General features: G+C 23.9%; 1 pseudogene; it reads right to left on the minus strand.

The window, feature by feature from the left end:
• Positions 1-757: 757 nt before the first annotated feature.
• On the minus strand, positions 758-1,344 carry LOC145839253 (UMP-CMP kinase pseudogene; annotated as a pseudogene).
• Between the last annotated feature and the right edge of the window lie 9,856 nt (positions 1,345-11,200).

The raw sequence follows: 11,200 nt of genomic DNA on the forward strand, positions 1-11,200 counted from the left end.
TAAAATTACAGTTTTTTTTTTTCTGTTCAAAGCTTTAGGATTTTCTGTTTTTTTTTCAAAATTTATCAAATTTCATGCTTTTTAAAGTTATTTTTGCATAAATTGTCAAATTCCAGACAAGCAAAAGTTTATTTTCTTCTTTACTTTAAATAAAAAGAATGCTTACTTTTTCCATGGAAATGTTTCATAGTTGTGAAGCAAGCCTGTGTATAGAACTTTTGAAGTTTTTCAGTTATGTAAGTGCAATGAAAAATCAATATATTTAAAAACCTGAAATGTTAAAGGCTTATAAAACCATGAGTAACTGATTACCATTACTACATTTAAATTCTTTAAGCTGGATAAATTCTTTAAGTTTAAAAATCAAATAAATAATTTGACTTGGCTAATTACTTTAGTAATGTGTCATTTAGGATAAAGCTTTAAAATTAGTCAGATACAACAAATATTTTAAAATTTATCATACATTTGGAGTAAATTTTTAGTTATGATTAATTTGTTAAATAAAGAAATTTAATTATCATATAAAAACTTTTATCAACTGATAAATCAAATTTTCGTGAAAAATTGTGTTTATGTGTGGAATGATTTCAATAAATTCACACAAAATAATTACAAAAACAAAAACAATTCTTGAGTAAAAGCTTCAAAACTAAGTATCAAATAATTATCAAAAGGGGAATTGAAGTGTGCAACAGTCAGTTTTATAATTTCACAACAACAACAGCAGCGTTTAAACAACTCTTAAAATAAAAAGTCAGTCGAAAAGCTTGCAAACTTCACTGAAAACTTCTTCAACGCCTTCGTTAGCGTCCACAGTTTTCAGCTTGTCTGCTTTCTGGTAAAACTCTATGACGGGCATGGTGAGCTCAGCGCAAGCATTGAACCTCTTCTTCAGAGTGTCGATGTTGTCGTCGCTCCTACCGCTTGTCTTAGACCTTTCCAGTATGCGGTTGGTGCAAGTCTGCTGGCTGCATTTCAAGAAAAGTACAAATTCCAAGTCAGTCTTGTCATTCATTTGCTCGTTCCATACCTCAAAGTTTTCCTGGTTGCGGGGAAAACCGTCAACCATGACTTTGTTATTTCCAGAGTCTTTTATGGCCTTTTCAAGAAGTTTCAAAGTTATTTTAGTTGGAACAATCTTGCCTCCGTCTTTAAGAATGTCTCTTATCAATTTGCCATGCTCTGAACTCTCATCCCTCATCTCATTTCTCAATAATTCACCAGCAGACAGGTGCAGGTAGTTGAACTTTTCAGCAATTTTCTTGCACTGGGTCCCCTTGCCAGACCCTGGTGGCCCCAAAACAAATATTACTTTTGGTTTTGACATTGCAATGCTGGAAAGTGACCTGATTAGAGTTTTAAGCATTTATCTCTGAAAGTTTTGGTTGTTTTAAGCACTTTAATTTTAAGTTTTTTTAGCTTCATCAGGTAATTTTCAAGAAAGAACATGTACTTTTTATTGTTAAGTTAAAAAACTGCATACATAAATAATTTTACATAGTTACTTATAGAAAAATTTAAACTAGTAAAAACAATTAAAAATTACAGTATTTAGGCATATATAAGTTATACACACCTTAAAAAAATCATATACACACTATCACATTAAAATTTATAAAAAAATACATCTCTTAAGATTCTTCTTTTCTTATAACTTATACTACTCCTACTAACCATATAATGAAAGCTCATAATCAGATTCATTTATATTAATTTACAGATCCTAATGAAACTTTACAACATGGTAATCTAAATCTGTTTTATCTTTTATAAATGTTTTTTATACTTTAAATTAATTCTAATTATTTTTTAAAGTTCTAATTCAAGCATAAAGAGAAAAAAATAAATTTCTATTATGTTATTTGATATAAAATGCTTTATTTATTTAAAATGATTTCCATCAGTATTTTATATAGGAACTTTAAATTTAGTACAACAAAAAAAAGTATTTAAGTTAGTAAAATTTTATAAATACATTTGATATCTTTTTCAAAATAATTTGTATTGTTCATATTTTTTTTTAAACTAAATAACCAAACAAAAGTTCTTATTGAATTTTTTAACAGCCTTAGAAAAGATACACAATATATTGCTATACTAATAACAGTTTAATTACTGTTAAAAAATAATATGTAACAAGAAAAATTTGATTTATGTGTTGTTTCACATAGAGATTTAAGAGTTATCGGGTACAGTGGAAATCATATAAACATATAGGTACAAACCTTGCATACAAAGAAGATTACTAGAGAAAATTTTAGCACAAAATAACTGAGTTATGAGTATTTCAAGAAAGTTATGAGAAAAAAACTATTATTAGAAAAATTATTCTTAAATGTTGAGATTTAGCTTTTGTTTCCACTTAAAAACTAACTAATAGTTTTTTATTTGATCAAAAAATACACTATGGTCTTAATATAAATATTCCAATAATGTCAAAACAAAAACTAATATAGAATATACAAAAAAAAATCAAGGTAATTTAAGTTTTCAAAAAATTCAAAATAACCTAAGAAATGATTTTTTTTTTGTTTATAATAGGCCAACTAGCTTAAGTGTGTGTGGGAATTTTGAGAACCAGAATTTTGGGAATCTACAATTTTTACAAAAGATAAATCTGAACCTATGCAGATAAAACTAGTGCAGTTTTAAACTTTTTGAAAATTTTATCTTTATGATGCAATGATAATAGTTGCCAATAGTAAAATGTACTTCAAAACAGAGTTGTTTTTTTATATTTTTTAGCTAGTCAAAGTAAACAATCCTGTTTTAATGAAACAAAACTAACTTCAGATAAATAAAATTTTAGTAGAAGATGTGTGAATAACTATTAGAGCAATCATTATGTTATTTTTTGAACAAAACTACTCAATATTGATTTGAATGTATAGAGACAGAAAATTAAATTACATGGATAAATTATGTTTTTGTTAGAGTTACTTGTTTTAAAAAGAAAGTAACAAATAATTAAAACAAAAACAACTACTGGTATTTGGTGAAAATCGTTATTTTGAAAATAAACTTAATTACTATCACAGTAACTCGAACAAAAACATCTCATACTGTTAGTAAAAATGACTAGCTATAATTTGTACATTGTCTAAAATATTTTTACATTTTTATATTTAAGTAACAGCTGAAACATTCGCCTTTTTTTGGTATTATAAAATTTCATGCAGTTTTAAAAAGTTTAATATTTAATTACATAATTATATATTTAACTTCGCGATTTAAAAGATACTTGATATGATTTACAATGATTTAAAAAAAACTAATTTATTATTACTTTTAAACTTAACAAAAGTTTTAAAAGTTAAGTGTTTTTTTTTTATACATTTTAGCTATTTTAATTATTATTTTTAATTTTTTAGAATTTGAAAATATTATAGTTTTTTAAGTAAAATCATATGCAATAAGGTTTTTAAAACACATATGTACTGGTTTAACATTCATACAGGATGTTTTACTAAGCAGGATATACATCACCAAACTTAAATATTGTAAACTTTATCAACAAACAAATTTACAACTTAAATGTTGTGAACTTTACAAACAAATAAATGTTAACTCTTCATCAAAAAATAAATGTTAACTGTTCAAGAAAACAAAATTACAACTTAAATGTTGTGCACTTTTTATCATTAAATAAATACAATTGTTCAAGAAAAAATTACAACTTTAATATTTTGTTCTTCATTAAAAATTAAGTGCTTAGCATTTAAGCAAACAAACTTGAACTAAAGTTGTATACACTTATAATTAATAAACTTAAACCATTGAAGCAAACAAACTCAAAAAATAAATATCTGGCATTGAGCTATATAATTTTCTATTTATAATTTCCAAAAAATGCAAAATTTTTATACTTTGGAATAATTTTTTAGAACAAATAAGCTTTTTAAAAAAAATAAGTATCTAAATCACACCATTTTTCAATAAGTAAAATCAACTTACTTAAAACAAACTAAGCCAAATAAATGTAACACACTTAAATCAATGTACATAATTTAGTCTTTAAAAAAACTATCCAAGTTTGTCATGTTATTTTTTTTATCCATTGTTATAATTACAAAATAAATAAAGATTTGTAGCTCCAAAAAATTTTTACAATAAACTGCTTATGCATGTTGATAATAACATTAAAAACCTTTGTAACAAAATAGTTGAAGTTTTTAAGTATATTAAGTTTATGCAGTAAAATATGTGAAAGTCTTTATAAAATAAAAAGTTTTGTGATTGTTTTAAAAATAGTTAATTTATATTTAATTGCAGGCTCTGCTTAGCTAAGTTTTCATTACTTAAAATATCAACAGAGTCACAGAATTTCAAAAAGTATTTATTGTAAAAAGTGGTTTATTTACTCCAGCAATTAATGTATCTTTATAAATTTATGCAGTTCTTGTATAATGTAAAATAATCTTTTATGTGCATATTTCTAGCTTATTGAACAGTAATTATACATTTGAAAACATGTTAAGGAATAGCATTAATTTTTTTTGTATTTAAATATGACTACAGGTAATTTTGATGCAATACAGTAAAATTATTTTATATTTATATTTAAATTGATTTAAAATATATTTTAATACATATATAATTAGTTTTAAAAGTATATTAGGAAAAATATTTACTTTTTATGTTGGTATTTGATGAATATAATTCATGTTTTCCCTAAGTGGACCATCTTGTAAAAAATAACAGACAAAATGACTTTTGTATTTAAATTTCTTATACTTTTCCAATTTAAATATTTATCTTCTACAAAATTTAAATTTCATTGTTAACTCACTTTTTTTTAATGACAAGCAAAAAAAAAATAATTGAAAAAAGCATATACATTTGTATTTGAAACTCATTTGTATTTGAAACAGATTTTTAGCAAAAAAATTAAAACAGAAACTATAAAATCAACAAATATGATGTTTGCTCAAAATTAGAGCAAATATCTTTTTTTGAAGATTTTTTACTATGAGATGAAGCCTTTTTTATTACATTATGTGTTTCTAGTGGTCTATGGTAATACCAAAATTAGCTTCTGTTAATTATTTAAGTTCTGATGCTTTGGAGACAGCTCTTTTGTTATTCTGGGCTAAAAAATCCAAGAAAAATTAATTTACCTAGGTAGATAATTAAAAAGAAAGAATTATTCATCTAATCATTAAGAATGAATGTGACATAAAAAATGAGCTATTTTAATGTATTCTTAGTTTCTTTAGACTTTAGGGAGTAAAATATTTTAATATTAATATTTTAATTTCCTTAGTTATAGTTATCAATGCTTAATTATATGTTTTGTTTTTCATTTTTAATATAGCCTAAACTTTATTAAATGTGACTTATAGTTTTTACTTTAACCGAAACTTTCATTGATAATTTTTTTATGTAAAATAATCTTAATTTTTTCCAGTTGTTTTAAATTAAAAGTAGCAAAATATAAAACTAAATCAAATAAGAATGTCATGCAAGCTTTAACAAAAAACTTATCAACAATGTCTAAAGTAGTTTCAGCCAAACTTGTATTAAAAAGAATCAAAAACAAACTAACCATAGTTGACATGACTTAGCTGAAGTAATGAGAGTTACAAAAATATCAAATATAATACTAAGGAATAACACAAATAAGATTTTCACACACGTACTATATTTTGTAAATGATTGAATTTTATTTTATTAGATGAACGTAGTTAAATAAACCAAAACATAATATTAAGGGCAAATAGGAGTGAATGTTTTTTCCAAAAAATTAACATTAACTTTTATGTGAAGGCTATAAGTATAAGTTATAAGTCAGTTTTTATAATTTATAAATATGTAATTCAACTTTTTTAGATATAGTGATTATTGTAAAAATTTTCTAAAATAAGCTGGTAAACAACATTTTTTCTTTATCAAACTTTTAAAATTTTAAAATTTTACTATTAGTCTTTCTTCTCCTTGGTTTTAATAAAATAAAGCTCAAATTTTCAGGAAACTTTTCCTACTATATGAGAAAAACTCCAAAAAAACAGTTTAAAAATAAATTAAGTATTTTATAAGCAAAAGAATGAATAACATCCTTTTTTTGGATAAAAAAAATTTTTACTTAAAAATTCACTGTTTTTTACAACACAATCTTCATTAATAAATCAAAATTATACTAAAAAAGTTAGTAAATAGTAGCTTTAAAACTGTAAGAGAATATCAACTTTTAATAAAATTGTTTTTTGCCTTTTTTTAATTTTTCCCTCAAAAAAAAATCTATTCAAGTTCTGAATTCGTATCACAACAATTCAAAAACTAACTTTATCAATAAAAAAAAAGCTGTAAAAGAAGACTGTTTTCCAAGCTATAGATCTTTAAAAATAAGATTGAAATTTAAATAAAAATTCATAACCTACAATCCCTTTATATTGTCTATTCATATAACATTGTTTCTTAAAGAAATGGTATAGTTCTAAAAAGAACTAGAAACAACCATAATTTTAATAAACAAAAGCAAATACTCAATATTCTTAAATGAAAACTTTTCTCAAAACTGTAAGGTATGCATTACTGCTGCTGACTAAAGTGCTTTATAATTTTATCATATTGACTGCTCTAATGTATTTGTATTATGATCTAAGCTTTAAACCCAAAAGTTTATGAGAAAATAATTATAATAGTATATACTAGGTAAATTTTTAATAAATATACAGTAGGGGTAGGGAGTACAGCACATTTTTTGGTCATATTGTAAAAGTAATATGAGTACATAATATGATTTGGAATTGTTTTTGCTTGATTACGAACAATCTAAAAAAAATAAAATTTGCAAAAAAAAAAAAGTATGCCGCCAAAATCACATGTTTTTTGATTTTTAGACTTAAAAAGTATTAAAGTTACTTATACATGTCCTAGACTTATAATTTATATGAAAGCTGAAAACTATATGCATATATTTAAAAACATTTTAACTGCTTCTGATGTACTATGATGTCATTATTACATAAAATATGCAAGTTTTGTCTGTAAATGTTTTTTTCTAATATAAAAGTATGCTTCTGTTGTTTTTACATTTTTTTTTTTTTGAATGTAAAATGTGTGGAGTCAGCTAGCCAGAAAGATATTACTGATGTAATGTGATTTTAATTGCTTTGAAATGAACTGCTGCAATTACTTGCATTATTGCTGCAATTACTTACAGTTAAACCATTTTGGCGAGCAAAAAACGTGTAAATGAGTGTGCAATTTCATCCACTTAAGTTTGGTCAGCCATGAAAATTCAGAGCACAGTACAAATCAAGCAGGTCTCTTTGACTACATTCTAAACAAAGAGAACAAGTTAATCACCTTGCAATTTATCACGATTGCATATTTACTAAACTTGACTATTCCGCAGCATCTATTTTGCAAAACCTTCCGTTTACTTGCATGCTTATAAATGACTCTACCTTTTTTACACTTAGTTGAGATTAACTCTCAAAAAGACTTCCTCAAAGACCTATTTCTTTGCCTGTATGAAGATCTCAGCAATGGAATAATGAATGCTTGGGATGCCTATGTGATACATTATCCACATAACAAGGTGTTAAAGCCGACTTCTGAGTTGTGTAATTAAAATTTTTAACAAGATGTGTCTCAATGTCACACAAGTTTTTGACCGCCAAACAGGTAGAGAATATAAATTTGAGGTGGGCCTGTAGTGAGTGTAGAATAGCTGCATACTATTTTAAAATCCCATCCTGATCAAAATGAAGTTATTATTCGTACTTAGTTAATTTACTTTAGAGAGTCACACAAATCTGAAATGTTATACAATCTAGAACTTAAATAGAATGCTCATTTTGCTAAAGCAAAAATTTCATATGTACTCATAAGTCCAGCAAACATCACCCAACTACTCCCTACCTCTATATACAGGCCAAATATTGTAAAATAAACAAAAAGTAATAAATACATAATAAGATAATTTTGAAATATATGCAATAGGACTGTTAGTTTTTTTATAAATTATTTAGTAGTTTTAGTAAGTGGAACGGTGAGTAAAATTTTTACTAATTTTACTAATATGATATACTAATTATGAGTTAGTAGCCTTTTACAAGTTGCCAGTTTTCTTTTAAAAAGTTACTTGCTGACCACACTATATAGAAATATTTATTTGCAGCCTAAGTTATTAAAGAATTGCTACAAACGTCAATATTAAAATACTATCATAAACCATAATTTTCATAATACCAGCAATAAAAGAGTACTAGTAAAGAGTTGTAAATTAAATAAAGAACCTAACTGTAAGTTATTATTACAAAAAAAGTATTTTAATTCTTTTAAAAAAAGGAACATTTTTAGCTGTAAATTATCTTGCTGGCCACAGATTTTAGTTTTAAGATCCAAATACTGCTTTTTTCTGATCCCTGCTCTAATTAATTGCCCTAAACTTTTTTATTCATTTAGCTCTTGATATAAATTTAGCTGAGATTTTCTAGGGTAAAAGCCAAAACACAACAACTTCAAAAAGCTTAGTAGTTTAAATCTTAAGGTAATTAATCTACTTGTTTTAATAAAGACTAACTATAAATACTTACTTAATTTTAAAGTTGTTATTTTAAAACTTTATTTTTATCAGTTTTATATTGAGGACAATTTTTATGTGACACTATTTAGGGTGATTTTTTTAAATTGAAACAATAACAGAATACAGATTTTGCTAGACTTATATTGTTCAAAACAGTTTTAACATTGAACTCATTTATGGTATTTCTTTAAAAACTGTATTTTAAAAAGTCTAAAAAACAATATTATATATTAAGACTTACACTTTCAATAGATATTTCTAAAAAATTTGAAAGTTTTTTACACATTAGAAAAACTAATACTTTAAAAAAAAAACTCTAAAACAAATATATAAGTAGAAATTTTCTATGGCTAATATTTTCCTAACTTTGAAAAATTAATAAAAAATCAATCTCTTACAAATTTACAAAGAAAGATATCTGAAATTTTCAAGATACTAAATACGATAATTGTTAGCAACTTTGCTTGAAATGAAATACAACTTTTATGACTAAGGCAAAAAAGAAATTTATGTGTTTTGCTAATTTTTATATAAAAAACTATTCACTTGGAGTTTTTTTATTTTATTATTGGAATATATGTTATTTTAAGAGTAAAGCAAAAAATTATATATTTGAACTATAAAATACTTTAAGAACAGAGAGATTATAAACAAAATTATACTTAGGTTAAGGAGCTAAAGGAATACTTAAAACTGTCAAACTTTGATTGAATTTTTTAAAAGAATAAAAGCAACTTAGATTTTGACTTATCAAAAATATGATATATGTAACAATGTCCTTGGTTGAAAGCATTTTTGCATGTGTTAAAGGATGACCTAATTTTCAAATAACTGATTAATAAATATGAAATACTTGTAAAACTGTTCATAAAAGTTTAGTTTAATATTTTTCTAAGTGGAATAAGAGCATTTGTTTGGTTGTGTAGTGAAAAATAATAGCATATATAGAACCATATAACTTAAAGTGTATTTTTGTAATATGTACTGTAAAAAGTACTAAATAAAATTGTAAGTAATAAGTAGTAAAACACAAGTTAACTAAAGATTCTTTAACAACAACTTATTCACTTAAAACAATATCAATATCCACAACAATACAACATTTAGAGCCATAAAGGGTTTACATAAATTAAACAAGCAATCTAACATTTAATCTATTGTTAAATTTTATAAAATATAACAACAAAACAACTTATTTATTTTAGGGAAATAACTATTTAGATTATACTTTTCAGTTGAGCAAATAAAAAGTGTTTTTTATCATTTACTTAATAGATTTTTGGAAAGTATTTGACTTATTTTAGCTTAAAATATTTCTATTTGTCACTATGAATTAGTTTAGAAGCAAAGTTCCTCATTTAAAACTTTAAGTCTTATATCAGGGAAAACACCTAGTTTAAATTTTGCACAACCAAAGTAGCGAAAACTAACTAAAAAAATATATGACAATCTCAGTAATAAAATTATTAAAACACAAATTGTAATTAAAATTAAGTAATCGGAAAACATTTACTTGAGAATAATTAACCAGTAAAAACTATTATCATTTTCTAAAAAACTTTTAAAACCTTGTATCATTCAAACTCAAAAATACCTAAAACTGTTCAAAAAGAAAAAAAAATATGTTTTTTTAATTTGTGTTTCAATACTAACTATTATAAATAATGAGCTTTACCAGTTAAAACTTTTTCGTTTTATTGATGACCCAATAATCTTAGCTTTGTTGATTATTGCCGGAAAAAATACTGGGAAACATTGACTAGAAACAGAGTACAGACTGCTAATAAAAGGTTAAATATATTTTACAAGTTTCAGGGTGTTTAAGAATTTAGTTTTTATAAAGCAAGTGTGAATAAAAAAAAATCGATTAATTACTTTTAAAAGATAAAATCTAATAATTTTACTAATAGGTACATACTATGTGAGAAACAAATACTCGTATATTTAAAAATGTCACATTATAGTAAAAGCAAACTTTAAACGCAGAAACTTTTTATTTTAAAACTTCATAAGTCTATTACCAAAGTAGTCATTTCAAATCAATTTAAAGCAAAAAGTTTATTCAAGAAAAAATGTTAAGTTGTAATACAAAGCTCTTAAGTATTGAGTATTAATTACTGTTTATAACTGGCAAATCTGTTTACTAATATTAAGTTTTTTACCATAAATATTTGTACCATAAAAAAATTTAAAAATGTTATAATGATAAAAATCAGCTGCAGAATTTGTTAATATTCTTTACAACCAATAACATTATTTTTTCAACTGCATAATTATTTTACATGCCATTTTATAAATATGCAATTTATTTATTTATAAAAGTATTTAAATCAAAGCTTATCATAAATAAAATAATTTATATCAAATTTTAGCACATAAACTTCAGATATAAAAAACTATAATAACAAATATTACTGAATTTGTGATAGAACTAAGTCAGAAGATAAACTTTATGCTATAGCTAAAAAACTTCACAAATTGGTCTATTTTTAAACTAAGAACTTTATTTTCTATTTTTAGAACTGTATTTTTAAATTTGAATTTTAACCTTAAATCTAATATGAGTAAATTTGTAGAAACTCACCTATAATAAATATATAAAAAAGTAATTGTATAAAGGACAACAGAATATCAAAATAGTATACGACTACTAACTAATAGAAG

The sequence above is a fragment of the Thalia democratica genome, chromosome 6 (genome assembly GCF_965202585.1).
Source record: "Thalia democratica chromosome 6, ktThaDemo2.hap1.1, whole genome shotgun sequence".
NCBI classification, from domain to species: Eukaryota; Metazoa; Chordata; class Thaliacea; order Salpida; family Salpidae; genus Thalia; species Thalia democratica.